The following is a 17,895-nucleotide window of genomic DNA, read 5'->3' as shown; positions in this document are numbered from 1 at the left end:
CCCACTTCATATGCAAGTCTCTGAACTGTAGATATTTGTTTGCCCATGCAGTGTGGAGCCATTAGCACAGGATTTTAGTTTAAAAGTAGGTTAGCATATAAAGTACATCACTACCCTGGACTGGCTAAAAGGGCTGCTGTGACTTCTACCATTTGGAGTAAAACATGTCACTTGGAACTGCTGCTCAGCCATCCCTGGCAAGGATAAATTTGAGCTATAGGGCTTACAGAAAGATTTCTTAGTAGCAATTGTTCTGCCATTGATGGGAACGTGTTGTGAACTACTGAGTTTTCAGCATTTTTCTCCAAGGCATTTTTTCTCCTAACTTCAAGTTTGCATTTATCTCGTCCCCACATAGAAAGTGACTATGCTTGGGTGCTTTGCTTTTTAATCTGTCTTCTCTCTGGCCATAGCAACACAGATACAGAAGAAAGGCTCATAAATCAGCCCACTATTTCTCATCACCAAAATCTGGTGCATGGCTTTGTTTAATATGTGGGCTTTTATGACAGTCTTCAAAGGAATTTATGACTTTAGAAATAACATTAAATCAGTTCCAAGGACAATGTTGGACTTTGTCCAACACTATCAGAAAAGCATTATGTAGCACTGTCATTTCTTCAAGTGTTTTGGAGTTTCCAACTTTGTTGTAATGTTCACAGTCACTTTCAGACCAAGGGATAGGAAATTGTCACACCCTGCTAGGTGTTTGCAGTTTGGTCAGGGCAACATGTGGTGGGGTTAAACAGTTGATCCTGGCAGGGTTTTGTGCTATGCTATAGGGAAGAGGTCTTACCCTTAGGCCATCACTAGGCAGAAGGAATTCAGAATAAAGCTGAAGTTGTGAAGAGCTGGGTTAATGGTTAAAAAGCTGCCTTTAATGTCAACTGGTCCCTGTTTTTATAGTGCAGAAGAGATTTGCTATGCAAATATTCACAGTGCTGCATCATATATCAGATATATTTTCTTCCCAAAGACCAACAGCCTGATCACAAGAACAAGGACCATGCAAAGGGAAAGCAGAACTTGATCGCACGGTCCACCATTGAGAAATCTCCCATCCCTCTTCTTCCTCTCTTCCCTCTTCTTGTGCAATTTATGCCCTCATCTCTTGTTGACAGGAACGACTTCAGGCAATGGAGGAGACTGCTTGGCTGAGCTCGGAGGTACTTCGAGCTTCATGCTGCTGACACAGTCCATTAACTGTTGAATCTGTGCAGAGACTCCAGCCATGCTGCAGCATTGCTGTCGCTGGGCCTGGCCTCCTGCCTTGCTTGCTCAGTGTGTGTGCACGATTGCTTGGCTCCCTGCTCCGATGCCCATGCCATAGGATGGCATGGTGCCTGCTCACAGGAGTGGGAAGCCAACTTAATGAGGGTACAGATGAGCACTGCGAGTGGATTTAGATTGGCATGCTGCTGGTTGCTTCTATGCCAGTTCTCCAGCTGAAACTGGCCTCTTTTCTGCAATAACTTTATTTTTATTTTTATTTTTATTTTTAAATTCCAGACTGAATCTATCTGGAAAGGAATGACTGCCTGTTAGCACTAGGAAGTTATTCACAGACAGCACGTGCTTTCCTCTAAGGAGGATCTGCGGTGAGGAATGAGTCATGCACTGTGAGTCTTCCCTGTGTGAATGCCAGGACCTTGGTGCCACTCTCTGCTGACTCCATCAGATGCGATGACCATCCCTGCTGTCATCCCATGCCACGTGTATGCGTTCAGTGAGTGTCTCTTCATGTTGTGGTGGGGAGAGTGATGGAGGCACATCCTAAATTCTGAGCCACTGTTCTCCTAGGAGACAAGAGTTGACATTTATTGACTGGAAGGTCCTAGACATCATGGTAGAAGTATGATGGATTCATATCTCCAAACATTTTTATGAACCAGCAATTCATAAATAACAACAGCACACAATAATGGAGCAAGAAAAAAAATAAAATCAAGCAATCTTGAAAGGAAAACAGGGATGGGAAAACGAGAAGTTATTATTTGTCTGTTATTCTAATTGCATGGGGTTAAAACCAGACTAGAAACATCTGCTACTTTGATTTTATTGCTCCGTCTTTCCTCCTAAGTGGAGCACTTCAAGAGAGCAGGATCTGACCTGAAGTAATCCATAAAACTGTATTCATTACTTAGGTTTTCTTTTTGTGCTGATGTAAAGGTTTGGCCATTTTGATTTCCTTTGGATTAGCTGAGCTCAAGGGAACTCTGAAGGAATGTGCCATTGCTTTTTGTCCGTGGTTTTTTATGTGATGCAATGGATTAAAACTTTAATGCAGGCAGTCATTAATTGTCAAAACCAAAGATACCTCTAAACTTCTGTCTATGATTATCCCTGTTGTGCTATATTTGGGACATGTTATGGTTTCTATCATTAAGAAGTCCTCCTTTTAATGCCCCATAATGGTTAAAAGATAGCCACAAAAATGATGCATATGGACAAAACGTGAAATTACAGGTTTCCATCCTGAAATGAAACTACTGATGATGCACACGCCAGACAGGAATGACACAGAGCAGAACTGTTAGTAAACACAGGGTAAACTATAAATATGCTTAAGACAGACATCACGCATTGTTACAAGTGACAAACGTTGCACTAGAAGAAAGAAAAAAGATCACAAATCTAGACAGACAGCATTACTATAAGTTGTATAGCTGCATGATTCATTCCCCAAAGAAATCAATGTCAGGATGACATTTTTCTTCAGGCAGTACAGGCAACTGCTCGTAATTTGGGTAAACTTTCTCTGCCCTATAAAAACAAACCATCAAACCAAAAGGTAACCACTGAAACAGCTACCACTCAACCAAAAAAAAAAAAGTAGTATTTTAAACAGAGCACAACATAAAACTGCATGAGTCAATCTACCGTAAACTTTCGGCAAATAGGATGTGTCATAGAGATCAACTCTGGCGTTTCCAGAGAGCAGAGACTTATACAGCAGGCTTTTTAGAAACAGACTTCGCTCCAAATAGTAATTCCCTATTTTCAATAGACTCTGACTGGCTGCAACTAGTTATTTCTCCTGATACAGACAGCCAAAATAACGGACTTGTAAATAGAAGCCTATGGAGTTAGATTAATTACAGGGATTACATATAGCATTCTCAGCTTTTAAAACAAGAAGGGATCATTATGATGATCCCTGCTGACCTCCTACGTAACAGAAGCCTTGCAATGTCACCGAGTGATTCCTGCTCACAGCTGCAGGTGGTGCTGGGAAGTTTCATGTACAAAAATGTATATTTTTTATTTAACTATGTCCAGTGAGTGAAAATGCACCAACTAACTTGTTCTGGGGGCCAGTTACGCTAATTATATAGCCTGCTAATTCTTTCATTATGCATTCTGCTATGTATTTATTTCAGCATACTTAATGCATGTGGCTGTATAGATAAAACAGCGCATTAAAGTATCCACAACTTTCTATCAATTGTAGGCACAAATGCCAAACAGTTCTACATCTTGTATCCCAAAAGCTGAGTGATGGCACCGTGCATCACAGAGAGCAACCTTCATCCTGAAACACTGCACTTCTCACCAGTGAACTCTTTTGGCACATAACGATGCAGGTTTCTTGGTTTACTCCTTTACACTAGATAACAATCCTGAGGTAAAATGATTTTATCTTGTTGCAGCATGCAGTGTTCTTGACAAACTCCTCAGCTATTTAAGTTGGTGGCTTTAGTATCATCACTGTTTTTCATGGAAGGAGGTGACTGAGATGTTGGTTGGGTGTTTATTAGTGACTTTGGTTGGTCTATTTTGATGTTCTGTAAAGTCTTTGTCAAGAAAAAACTGAACTCAATTATTTGGTACAAAACCTCAACATTTTGCCTGAATATCCTTTTTGATGAGACATCCAGTTTGATAAAGGAAAGAGTCATTTCCCCATCATGCATGAGAAGATGATTTGGTTTGCAAAACAGCCAGTGAACTGGTTAAAGAGAGAGCTAAGATAATTCTATGTGAGTCAGTTTGGATCCAGAAAAGCTGAAGAGTTCAAGCTCAGTGCCACAGTATTGCTTATGCGATTACTCCCAAGAAAAGTTCAGGTCCAAAATGAGTTTTATCTGTATTTTTCCTTTCCCTGAGGTATCTCATGTTTTCAGAGGGTGGAGCATTAATTGTAATAGATTTCTGTAAAGCATTTGACTTTGTACCTCTATCTGGGGTAAACATAAATTCCATGATGAATGACAATAGTAAAGCCAGATAGCTCTTTTATTCCCACTTTTTACACTGCAGAGGCACGTGACATGAGGTCTGAGAAAGGTGCATGGTGAAATTGGAAAAGAGATGAGAACAACAGAGAGTATCCCAAGCAGCCTTTCTGTGGAGATCAGATAGAGCGAAAAACATGGGGAGTATCTACAGAACTAGAGTAAGCTTCCCCAGTGGGTCTTTGAATGAAAGGGTAAAACTCCAGAGAAGAAGTTTTGAAGGCGCACTTTCAGAAGGACAGTGAAGAGTTAAAGATCTGTGATGGAAAAGCAAAAAAGCACATCGGTGTTTCTCAGCTTTGTACTAAATCCTTGTGGATTATATAACATGAAAAACAGAAAGTGTAAATACAGAGCCCAGTCCCCCTCTTCACCTGGTTCACTTCTACACAAAGGCATAAACTCACAGTGTGAAAAGGTATATACAGAAGAACTTAAGTGTGGACTTACCGAAGGTCCTTCCATTCCAAGTGATTGCCTTTCACCTACTTTGGAAAGCAGAAAGAAAAAAAATGCAGGCTGCATTCAGAAAAGAAATTATATGTAAAGATTGCAAGATTTAAGCAGAAGACAAGTTCAATTTTGTGTCCTTTAATGTTTGCAGTTTGTCATGGCTCATAAATCTGTGTTATGTTTGGTGCTGAAATTTCTGAAGTTTGCAGAAGGGGAAATCACGAAGAAGGCTTGTTACATTTAATGTTTACAAACAGTTTATCTAATGTCAGCATCCCAACAAGGAAGCAATGGAATTTATTCCACCACTTGAAGACTACCTGTTGCATAGTTCAGTTCAGTGAATCATGCTGCAGAGCCATAAAATAGGCCATTGTTCTCAGACAATTCCACAGAATTTTACTAATTTGATTTGATTTTTCTTAAGACAGAAAATCTAATTAAAAAGAAGAACAGTCTAAATGTCAATCCTCAACTACAGAATAATTCTGACAGATCAAAAATTTGGTAGTTTCTTCAGTTTAAAAGCTATAGATGTACTGGCTCACCTAAGGGCTTTTCAGCTCCGTTGACAGTTTCCTACTGCCTCTTAGGGTTGGTGTCTGTGCGAGAACATGGTGAAAGCTACCAGTAATTCAAATAACTCCTTAAAAATCAGTAGCTGATATGGCTTTATAGACCATACAGACCATATCTGGGCAGCCTGGTCTAGTGGCTGACGACCCTGCCCATGGCAGTGGGGTTGAAACTGAATAATCTTTATGGTCCTTTTCAACCCACGCCATTCTATGATTCTATGATTCAATAATAATTTTGCAGATTGTTGTCTTCTACATCATTCCACAACTCTGTCTAAGAACTGTGTCCTCTTCAGCTTCCTGAGGGAATCTACCACCATCTGCATCAGAGATCAAAACTGCGCAATGCTGTTGATAGTCACTTGGGAGCTATTAGCATAACCTCTGTTTCTCTATCTTTTATTTTTATAATACTCACTGACTGGAAAAATGAATAAACATGTGACTGTAAACTGACATTTGGAAAATCCAGAACTTTCACAGAATAGTCACGCGGATGATCACTTGTTCTCCATTTCTAAACTTTGTAGTGGTCTATGAGACAAAAAAGACCTCCTTCTGGCAACCCCCAAAGGTGAACAAGTTAGAAAAATAGCTGTACTTGGATACTTCGTTTCCTGACATCAAAGCTTCTTGAGAGCGAAATGTGCTATTATGATGGCATTATTCTTTTTTCCTTCCTGTAAAAGATGTGGCAGATGTTCAGCATTCATTTGCGCGTTTAAAATTCTGATTCATTCAGGAAATCTGGATAACAGAGTTGCCTAGGATTCCTGTCATCCTGTAGTCAGAGGTAGCATTTTTATTCGGATAATCTGGACCAGCAGTGGTCACCCCGTATGTGGGTGTACACTGGAGGAAAGGCTAAAACACAGGAGGAAATTTTCATTGAACCCAGTGCACTGAAGTAGGCTATACCTGACACTGCTTTAATCATTGAGGTGGCAGCTGTGCTACCTGCTCATCTGGAAGCCCTGACCCATTTTTGTACAAAAACTTGTTACTCCATCCTGAGAAGTTCTAACATCTCTTTTGCTTCCAAGAGGTCTTTGAAATAGCTATGAGAAGGGTGTGCACATACAAATGTGGTAGAAGAAAAAGGAGGGAGCAGGAGTTCCACAGAACTGCTTTTCCAGAGATCTTAAGCATCCCAGAGTTCCATAGGAGCAGAGGAAAGCTGTGACAGCTTGGCAGCACCACAGCCAGTGTGCCTGTAGCTCCACTGCTGCCAGTGCAGCGGCACAGGGTGAGCCAATGTCTGATGGGATGTTGGAACAGCTGTGTCCAGCTCCCTCTTATGCCCTTCTCCAAGACCTCTCTTCCACCAGCTCTCTCCACACAGTGTGTGTGGCTAGTAGTGAGGCTTTCTCTGTCAGCTGGCTTCTGTGGAGCAATCACAAGCAGTCAGAACTGAAATCCCATTGATATGGAAGAGATGGGGGAATTTAGGCTTTCTTTAAAATACGAATTAGCAATACACACTTGAAACTCACACTTCCTTTATTTTTTCTTTCTTTCTATGAGTGGAAAATCAAGTGCTTTGAATTTGGGAAATGCCAGATATTTTTCTGTCTAGCCAGCTTAAATTTAGTGTCGTGTTTGCGTGTTATGGTATGATCTTCAGTTGCCTTCACTGTGGACTCTGTCTTCCCAGGGGCCCAGATTAAGTTCAGTCTGGTTACAAAATCAACACTTTGAAATTAGGAAGTATGAAACTTGGGCTTTCCCAAGTATCCTTCATTCTGCAACTTCTCAATTTTATTCCTAACTTCAATAAACAATGTCAAAATTAAGGCAATTGGGTCAAATGCAAAAATAGGATTTCCTTATTTCTGAAAGTTTGATTTTGTAAATGTTGCAGTCCATTAATACTCTTTTTTCTTTTTTGTAAGTAATGAACGATATAGAAAAATTCCCTTATATCTTAATAATCTTACAGGATCAGCAGTGTGAATGGGTTGTGGGTTACCAATACAACATTACTGCACTATTTATCAGTTCATTCATTCATATGCATTCGTCATCACTTTTCAAGTAACTGAAACCAAGGCTGTTACAAACTTCAAGACATTTGAATGAGAAAAACCAATAATGTTTGGGTTGTCTGTGGAAATTCAGCCTTTGTACTTAATAGAGGAGTAGAATTATAAGAAAACTGGCAGGTATTTTAAAATCAATGGGAAGAGAACCCCTCCAGAACCCAAAACAAATTATTAAGAAGTTTTAGAAAACAACTTCAGACAGAACAAAATCCAAATATTATAGACACTTCTAAATTCTTGTTATTTTGAGTCCTGCAGCAGGCTGCAGAGCTGAGGCTTGGCACCTTGCTTTTGCCCTGGTTAGAGACCAGCTGCAGATCTGGACATTCAGTGTTTTGTTTATTTACCAGGTTAGCCTTTATTGTAACCTCTCCCTTTCCTTCATGTGAATATCTAAAGTGAATCTAGTAATAACGATATCCTAGAAGTTCTCAGCTCTAATTTATTTTCTTTTTCTGCAAAGAATCCTTTGCTGACTTTTTTGTACTGCAGAGCCAGTGGAGCTGAAGAAATGCAGTTGAATTGTTAAGACACAGCCTTTCCCAAATGGCTTTTCTCTGTTGTAATACATTGACTAAATATGAGAAAGTTTTCTGCACCAACAGTACTTTGCTGCATCTGTGTGTGTTGACCCCTTACAAGAAGTAAAAGCTGTTTGCTCTAAGTGCCCAAAGGCATGTGAACTCCTGCTGTTTGTATCTATAAACTAAAGTGGTTAAAAGTGACTTGAGTTTTGAGAAGATATTACTGTGAGATATTTGTTTATCTGAAACAGAATGACACTTGGTATCATTTTTGGACTAAATGTGACTAAGCATTGTTTTGAGTATTAAAGAAACAGCCTAGCATCCGCGTGGGGAAAATTGTTAGGGGTGGTTTATATCATCAGCTGGTTTGTTTGTTACTTTGGGTTTGTTTCAGCAAAATGAGTGCAGCACTTTGTTATCTTGGGGATACATCCAGTCCTGAGACTGGACACAGAACACACAAAGCGTGCAGGCTATTGTACTTTTGTAGTGTAAAAGGGATGAGGCTTGACCCAAATTCTTGCCTTATGCTTCAAAGCAGCCCTTGTAGGAGAAATAGCACTGCTTCCAGATTCTGTAATAGGTACCACATGCATAAAGCCTCTTTAAGACTTATTACTAAGCCTGCATTTAAAGTGAAGTTTGCTCTGAAGAGAAAGTCCCTTGGGAAGGGCAGGTGGGAAGCCTGCAACATCTCCTCATACGTAATTTGGGGAAATAAAACCTTTTAATAGTCCAGCTTCACAGCTGGCTGATTTCACAGACTGTCAAAGATGGGTTCATGTGCTCAACCTTGAGCACACAGCCCTTCCTTGTCAGTTTTATGATGTTTTCCTGTTACTTTCAGATTTCCCTTGGCTAGAAGGAAATGAGCTGAAAAAATTGATTAGATATTAAGGAGTCTTTTATTATTACGAAGAACTCCTATAAAAATTCCTCGGTGACTCCACTTCCTTGAACACTTGTCAACAGACTGCCCAGTGGAATGAGAGTCCAATAGGAAAAGAGTAGGTTTAGATAAATTCCTTGACAAAAAGGTCTAAGTTAACAAAATTAAAACCATTCCTCATATCTTTTCCCCAGGCACGCATATTCTTCCACTTGCAATCCACAGAGAGAGGTGTGTGATACAGAAAGGGGAATTTGGCTCCAAGGTAAATTTCTCAAGAAATCTTTCTTGAAAATTAAGACCTCTGTGGTATGTTTTAAAATTATTTTCAATAAAGGCTGCAGTTTTTCTTTTCATCTTGATACTCTTCCAGGCTCTCAAGCTTCAACGTTAAACAAAAAAATGAGTCAACTCTGATTCAGTCCCAACACAGCACCTGGCTCTGAGAGCATCCACTGCTTGTCCTGATTCTTCAAACCATGTGTCCAACAGCTTTACCTACACAGCTACCTCTTTGATTTGCAGCCTTCTGTATCCTTGTTGGTTGGTTGGTTTGTGCTTTTATGTTATTGTGTGTTTGTTACTTTTTTTTGTCTCCATATGTGAAAATATTATAGGTTCTTTTGTAAATGCATTCAAAGTGATTTTCCAGTCACTACAGCTAACTTGTGGTAATTCTGGCCTTGTAGGCCAAACATATGAAAAAGATTGTTCCAGTAAGGTCTCCATAAGTTGATCAAAGCCTGCTGAAATTGAACATGTAGAACTGTTTGGTTGGTGACTGAGCTGGAGAAAACTCTCAAAGAAGGCTGCCATTCCAATATACGAAGAACTGTAACATCTCTTTTTCGGAAGAAAATGAAGGTAAATTTCAGAATGCCATGTTGTGTAGCAGTTTTTCCATGACATACAGCTATTTTACACTAAAAATGGGTCCCTTAGTAATAATTTATGGAATCAGATTGAAGCACCAGGACTGACAGATGCAACGTGAAGAGGAGGGCTGAGCAGTGCAAGGTTTAATGCGGTCACTTCACTACGTTTCACTCAGGGTGTAAATATTAAAACCACCTGAGTAGTTAATAAACTGTGGTGTTGCATTTTCAGTAGCTAGAAGTGTTATTATTCTGCTATTTCTATAGATAAAATGGACCACGCAGGGAAAAAAACCCAAAATTGTTGTCAAGGTGTAGTTTCAATGGATGTTGTTGAAAGTGGGATTTTTATTTTGGATATGACTGCTGTTTATGATACCCACAGATAATTCAATAGGAGAGGAGAAAAAAGTTGGTAGTCTTGCTTGTCCAAAACCTCCCTCTTTGGTTCCCACAGGCATATGCAGTTGGCCTACAGCTAAGTCTGTTGGGCATGGCAGTTTCTTGGAATATTTGATGTGGGTTTGTGGTAACTGCAGTAGAAAATTTAATTAAGAGGCATAAACTCTACAAATGGGTTCAATATGCCTACTGATCTTTCTCTTTTATTCTTTTCACTTTTCTATCAAACTCTATTTTTTCCAAGGATTATAATTAAAATGTTAAAATATTGGGAATTATTTTGTCACTATCTGTTTTGTACCCTATATCTTAGTTTCATCTTGTAGCAATATTGTTTATCTGCTATGCATAAGTATTTATAAAACGTCTTACACAATTTTTGTAACTACTGTAGAAAGAATCAATGTTTTGTTACATTAAATATAGGATTAGTATTGCAACTATTCCCTTAATAATGAAAAGTTGCTGCTCTTCCTTTAAAACACTCTAGCACTCTGGAATATGTTTCAGTAAGTTGCTCTGTGTCTCAGAAATTAATAATTTCAGCCTTTACTTTAAGTCATCCTCTACCTGTGTCACTGGATCATACATGTACAATTCTCTTAGCTTTGTTTAGAGAAATACTTTTGACAAAATAGATCCCATTTTGTGAGCGTGTTAATGAGAGAAGGAGCAATTTCTACTGCCGAAAGGCTGGATTAGAGTTTTAGCCTCAGCAGAAGGCTTGGTTATCTACAGAAAGGTCATTCAGTTTCTGTCACAGATTAGACTGCTTCCAATAGCTGTCATATATATTACTTTTTCCACTTACATCTGTGTAAGCAAGTAGAAGGAAGATGCACAAGACTTACTGTGTTATCAAACCAGTCTCCATTAGAGAGTAGGAGACCTCCACTAGGGAGAGTCTAGCAATTTTTGACTGTTAAACTCATCTTCCTTCACCAGAGAATTCATGCAGAGTATATTTCTGCTGTTAGAATACGTTCCTGTTGCAAATGATAAATCCCTGAGAGAAAAGTTTGTCATGGAAACACTGACTGCTCCTTAAATGACTATGAAACAAGAATGCTAGGCGATGCTTATGGAAAACAAGAGCATATTTCACAATCAGATCTACCAATCCTACCTTTATATGGACAAGAGGAAATTAATGGTTCAACTTCAACCCAAAGGCCATGCTGGCTGTAGTGCACCAATCACAAAGTTGGTCCAAGAGTTTAGTTATATCCAGCTTTCCAAGATCTTACAATCTAACTAGTATCAGGCAGCCAGGGGAATCATGGAAAGAAAAACAGTACCATAGGATGTGGTACTTGTGATTCAGCAGATGACATTCTTCACCCTGAGTCAGTCATGCAACAACAGCCAGCTTCCCTGCTGGGCTGCTCTCCTGCAGGTGAGTCCCAGTACTGAGGCTCTGAGAGCTGACTTCTGCATGCCATGAAATGTTGGTTGACATTTGTCACAAGAATAGCTGCATCCGTCTTGGGTTTTGGTTGTATTACAAACTGGGTAATCACCTTAACGTCTTGCCTGCTCTAATTACCCATGGTTGTTTCTTCTGTGCTTCCTTCCTCTTGCTCTGTGTCATGCTGCTGGCACAGTTGCAAAAGCTGCTGCATTTCTAGGGGTGATGAATTCTGCTTGATGGCCAATGGGATCTGGCTAGATTTCAGTGAGTGCTGAGATGTTTCTTGTGTGTTGTTCCCTTTTAGCTTGTAGCTCTACTGAAACAAAACAAATTATTTGCCTTTCATATTTTGAAAGCGGTGGAGTTCTTGTCAAAATAGGGATACCACTTGCCTGAGGTGCACTGGAGACATGTGCTGTACCAGTAAATAATACATAGCACCACAGGCATCCAAGAGCACAAAGTACAGTAGGGTTCCACTCCCATGTAGTTGGCTGGAGTCAGTTATTATAGTTTATTTCTAGCATATACTTGAAGCACTACCAGCTAATTGTTAGCCGTGTGTGTCTACCTCAGGAACACTCAGCACATGATCACAAAGAATGAGCACTTCACTCTTTGCAGCTTATTTTTTAAATAAGGCTTTTTGTAAACATGGAAAAATAAGCATTGCAATTAATGCTAAGGACCAAAGTTTGCTAGGTAATAAAAGCCCAAATAAACATAGTTCTGCTGAACATAAGTTGATTTTTTATCTAGAAGGCTGTAATAATAACTGATTTATTTTCAGTGGAAACTACTTAATCAAGTGTAAATTTTCAAATGACTCTGAGGCTCAGAAAATATACAACAATATCTGTTTTCAGTTGATTTTTATGGTGACATAGTGGAAAATCTGATAGAACTTCAGCCACTGCCTTGCTATCAAATGCTGCTGCAATCCCAAATGAACACAACTTGTTATCTGCTTGCTCAGCTGCTTGCTTTGCTTTCACTGTGATGTGGAAAAATGTTGGTTCTTTGGTAATTTTATTAATTTTACTGCCTGAGAATGGTTCTTTTGAAATTATTCTTCTAATCAAAACATGTAGCAGAAAACATTCTTTTACTTGCTAGAAACTTGATCTCGGTAAGTATTGAGTGTCTTTTTGCTTGGTTCTGTTGGTCTGAAAGAGCTGAGCACTCAATGACTCACAAGACACGTTGGCACCTGGCAGAGCCGTGCCCTTCATCAATCTATGTGGTGCCTGGTGGTTTCAGTTGGCAAAAATTTATGCAAACTGTTGCCTTTTATTGTATTGTACATTCCAGGCGAAATGGCTTTGCAAGCCTGGAAGCTTGCTTTGAGCTTCAAATTCAAGTGTTTCTGAAGCATTAATGTAAAAATTTCTCAAGGTATCACATGTCTTGACTTTCACAATGAAAGCAAACAAACGGTAAATTTCCTAAAATTTTGGTGAAAGAAAACTATGCAGTATCATTATGTTTGCAATTCAGAGCAGATTCAGAAGCTGTGTCAATATTAACGGTCCTTTCGATACAAATGCTGTGAGTTAGGAATCACTTTCTAGATCCCAATCACAGCACACTTCATTGAAACCCTGAAACAAGCAATATCAATATGGTCACAGTCAAAACTGTTTCACTCAGTTCTGTTAGTAAGGGGCCAGCCTGCATCTACCTTTTGCCAAAACTCCCACTAAAGTCAACGGAACTTTGGAGCACTCAGCAAGCATGTCATCTTACTTCAATTCCTCAGTTATTCTTTGATCATTTACCGATTCTCAATGCTGGTACCTGTGCATTTATGCAGGTCCTTTTAACCACTTCATCCAAACTGGCAACTTATCCTTTCACAACTACGAGTGTACTATGAGTACAGGAGTACTGTCTTAAGCACTCCTTTTGTGCAAAGACTGTAAGTGAATGCACATGAAACTATATCTCAAGGCAAGAACTTAAGCCTTAAGAATGTCGTTTTAAAATGGGCCATGAGTTCCATTTTAGGTATGATTTTCTGGAGCTAAGGACTGTCTGCATTGCAGAGCTGATTTCAGTTATCTTTTTATAGTCTACTATAAACCTAAATATACATTACATCCTGACATTATGCATAGTGGTACTTTTAACTTGAGATATTGATCCATATTGCCAGAGGGGCTAATCCAAGCTTCGGTTAACACAGCTCATTAGTTATTAACAGGACTCACGCTGCCTCCTTTTCCTTGCTGCTATTCCTTTGCTGTCTTCCCAAAACTTCTCTCTTGCACAAAAAGGCAGGGAAGTTTTCTCTCAATTTGCACAGAAGCATTTCAGACCTACAAGTTGTATGTCCAAAGACTGAGAGCATGTCCTGTGGCCCCACAGGGCTTCACACCATGCACAGATGGCTTCAATCCAAAGAAAGCAATTCAGGTGGCACTTCAAAGGGTGACCAGTACTGGATGTAAGCACGAGGATAACCTGAGCTTAGATAACGTAATAACAAAGTCAAGTTATTCTCCCATGTTCTTCAAAGTGTACTGAAATGTCAGTGAGACTTAATCCTTTTGTGCTCTTCAGCACCCGTAAAAATCAGACCACAGCTCTTTCTGTGCTGAAGCAAAATTCAAATTTTTCAACAGCAACCTCCAAGTGAGGAACAAACACAGGGAATGTTGTATCCTGGGACCTCATCTACAGGTTGCATATTAAACAGTTTCTAAATGAAAAGGTGGCTCACTGTGCTATAAACTAAAGTCATCATTTTGAGACCTACAGCCCACCGGAACGAGGGGACAGGATGGAGTGGCCTTTTCCAGTATTCTCCACCCACTGACCTAGAGTATGAAACCCACAGAGTTCTTGGAACTGCAAACAGTGTTTGAATTCAGACTAAAACTGGAAAACAGAAACAGGCCTTTTTTTTTTTTTTAACTTCTTCTTCTTCTTCTTCTTCTTCTTCTTTCTTTTTTTTTCTTTTTTTTTTTTAGTCACATCAGTCAATGCTATTTACAAAATTGGTTTATGGAGACCACAGGTGGACACTCTGACTCATTACACATGAATACTAAATATATCCGAGACGATCTTGGAAAATCCCATAAAGAAAGAGGGAATAGCCATCTGATTTTTATATTTATAACCTTGGGTTTTGGATGCCAGTAATGGAAATTACATTGTTTTCACAAAAAGCAGGTGAGGGACAGTAAGGGACTGAATGATTGCCAGGCTGCGTGTGGCTGGAAGGAGAAGGCCCTAAGCGAGGAGCTAAGTCACAGAGGAAGGTTTGTCATGCTGTAGTAGTTTGCCATTCGCACTTGCGGCAGGCTGTGGTGAGGTTAGCAATGCATTCCACAGTTGTTAGGAGTTAAGCAAATGTTGTGTCTTTTAGCCAGAGAGAAAAGCACACCTGCCCATGGAGCTGGCATAAAATTCATTACTGCCCTCGTCCTACATGGAGAATTTGAGTAGTACTGTCAGCCTCATATCCTGCCACACATTTCAGTCTCTCTGATCTTGAAAACCAGGAAGGTCCAAGGTCTGTAATATATGCAGGGAAGCAGATAATGGATCCCTTTCTGTTTATCTGACTTCTGTTTTGATGGATGTTTTAGTGCCAAAGCTTCTCTTATTCTCGCTGCTGGAGGAGAGCTATTGCTAGACTTCTTTCCATCCATAGGCTGGCTTTGTGAAATGCAACAGGATGAAACTAAAACAAGACATAGCATTTCTAGCCTGGAAGCTTAATTCATACGTAAGCTGAGAAACAGTGCATGTAAGGAGGAACTAACTGAGGAATGAGTTCGTTATTCTAATCTAGCCGGTTTCCTGAATGACCACTAAAGTAAATAAACTAGATGCCAAAATGCATTTGTTTTTACTTATAGATCACCCAAAAGTATACTGTGGGTTTTTGATGTTTCTTATTACCAAGATCCTGAGCCAAATCCTTCATAGACATTGCAGAGCAGCTCCTCACTACTCCAGTCTTCAAAACAGCCCCAAGAAAGAATTTCTCTGCCGCTACTGCCTTGTTGAGAGCAGCAGTGAGTGGGTGGCCACAAACATGTGCACAATAAGAAAATATCTATGCAGACTCAAGTTAGCTAATCATAATTTTTGTATTCAAAGCTGTATAGCAGATAAATATCAATGGTCTTCCTACTGAGATTTGGCTCAGCTAGCTGGTCCTTTATCAAATTGCGCACTGCTTCAGAGAAGTCACTCTTCTGTGTCCTGAATGACTAGAATTTAGGAAATAGAGATGGAAATACCCAGCTAGCATATCTGGCTTGCTGTAGTCAGTTCCTAATGAGCTCTGCATTTATCCTCTGTCTCTGTAATGGTCCTTGCAGCCTGCAACTACAGTACTCGTACTGAAAGTTTCTGCTTCTTGACTTCTTCTCAAAGGAGTTAATTCTTCAGCATTTTATGCTTGTTTTTCATCCATTAGTACTATCTACTTCAATAGGCTTAAAATAAAATATATTTTTTTAAATACTCATGATGTTGTTGTTTTCTGTTGAATTTAATTCATCACCAGACACAAACAGCACAGCACAAATGGAAAAGTTTATTGCAAAACCAGAGGAATGGCAAAGTAGTATCCTTTTTTTTTTTTTTCTTTTCTTTCTTTTTTTTTTTTTTTCTTTTTTCCCTAGAAGAATGAGTTTCTCTGTTTCAGCCTTAGGGGCCAGTAATTTCTAGCAGCCCTCTGTCTGCAAATCTTATTTCTGCATTGATCATCATAGTCACATGAAATTATTTAATAAGTATCTTATTGCCAAGGTCACATGAAATTAGTTAACAAAAACTTAGAAGTGAATTTAAGCCAGCTCATCTCTCACTGAAACATTCTTTTGGCTTAAAAGAACCTGCTGAGTTGTAAAAATGAGTAGCATTGGGCATTTTCCCAATAATAAGATAGCAATAACAGGGAAGAATGCTTGGCTATGTTGTAGAGTAAATTAACAATGCATCCATGAATTTTATATGTTTGTATTCTTAGGCAATTAATAATAATTTAGATCTGTGGCTAGTTTTAAGTTACTCTGTGCAGGGAAATCACACAGGTGGTCTGCAGCCTTCTGTTAAGCCTTTCAAAGAGCTCCCCAACAAAAGTAAAGGGAAATGTAAATTTTTTTGTGAAGGAAGGTGGAAAGAAAACTTTCAGCGGGTAAGGGATAATTTTGTTAACCCATGTTTCATTTAAAGCTTTGCAATGGGTCTTCATTTCAATCCAGCTCCATTCTGGGCAAGCTTTGGTCCGTATCGCACGTAGGCAGCACTATCGAAGATTCACTCACTTTCATGAGGCAAAAAGACCAAAAAAGTTTGAGTGTTTTGATGGTAAACACCTGAAAGCTAAGCTCTTCTTCCCTAACTGCAATATTCCAACTGTAGTTCTCGCAGCTGTCTCTCTGGTCTCACAGATCTCAAATTCAGGTTGCAGAGCGTCGTTGTGTCAACAAGAAGGAAAAAGGTGCTACTTACTCATTGTGTCCCATGACTCCACGGCTATGCTCTCTCCTGAGAAGCAAGAGCCATAGATTCAAGCTCTGTCAGAAGGACTATAAGTCAACTCTTCTACTTGGGCAAGGAAATCTTCCGGTTGTTTCACAACTCACTTCTTCCTGCTGTCTTTAAATGAAGGTAGCTGTGAATGCAGCTCTCGGTGCACTCCACTTGTGTGTGAGCACATCTAGCAAATCCATACATTTATGGCTGCAGTTGTCTTTTCTATAGATCCCAAACAGCCTTAGGCAGAAGAAGGGCTTCTGAACACAGATCTCAGCCTTAGTAGTGGTCTTTGTGAGTAAAAGCAGTAACTGGACTTGCCCAGCCAATTACAAGTGCATGTATGAATTAAATACAGCTTTCCTAAATCACCAGGAGTCAAAATTTTGCATTTTGTTCCTTTTTAGGTACTCGTCTTCTTTATTGCAAAGATTTTTGTTATTGAATTTGTTCTTAGACATTAAAAAAAAAAGCAGAACTATTTTGTAAGACTTCTGAGACCCAGAGTTCAACTAAATGAATAAGAAACACTGTATTTCAATAAAATAGAGCTGAGGCTTTTTCAAGAGGTTATTTTGTCTGCTCATGTCTTAGAGGCAGCTGCTCTATCATTGCCCTGACTGCTCTGCATCCTTCAAATGACGCTGTGTGTCAGCTAAATTATTAAACAAAAAAGTAGATTCTTTAGCAGTCGGTGTAAAGTTGGACTCTACAGAGTGTTTTAAACAAAGTTGAGACACCACAAAACTTCAGGTCAGTACGAATTGTTCTCTGTGCTGCTTCCACTAAGGAAAAACACACCAAGTATTTCCTTTGCTGAACACAAACATTCTTCTCACATTTGCTACAAGAGTTTTCGGTTTTTATCAAAGGCTTTACTTTTTAAACCATGACAATTTCTTGCTAGACACAGTGTATGTGAGCCTGTGTATGTGTTTGTAATTTTAAAATAACTATATTACACTTTCAATCCTTTAAAATTTA

General features: G+C 39.3%; 1 long non-coding RNA gene across 3 annotated transcripts in view; it reads left to right on the top strand.

Annotated features, from left to right (window-relative positions):
• The window catches only part of LOC128090896 (uncharacterized), a 25,577-nt gene extending 7,682 nt beyond the window's left edge, over window positions 1-17,895 (top strand). The window contains exons 2-6 of one of the 3 annotated variants that reach the window (XR_008211133.1): window positions 1,510-1,726; window positions 3,452-3,584; window positions 6,312-6,512; window positions 8,919-8,989; window positions 9,098-17,895. This is a non-coding gene — a long non-coding RNA (uncharacterized LOC128090896). The remainder of the gene's footprint in view (window positions 1-1,509; window positions 1,727-3,451; window positions 3,585-6,311; window positions 6,513-8,918; window positions 8,990-9,097) is intronic. The other 2 variants (XR_008211134.1, XR_008211135.1) reach the window with 2 other exon arrangements.

Source organism: Tympanuchus pallidicinctus, unplaced genomic scaffold (genome assembly GCF_026119805.1).
Source record: "Tympanuchus pallidicinctus isolate F22 unplaced genomic scaffold, pur_lepc_1.0 scaffold5, whole genome shotgun sequence".
Lineage (NCBI taxonomy): Eukaryota > Metazoa > Chordata > Aves > Galliformes > Phasianidae > Tympanuchus > Tympanuchus pallidicinctus.
This window is presented reverse-complemented; position numbering and strand designations above follow the sequence as displayed.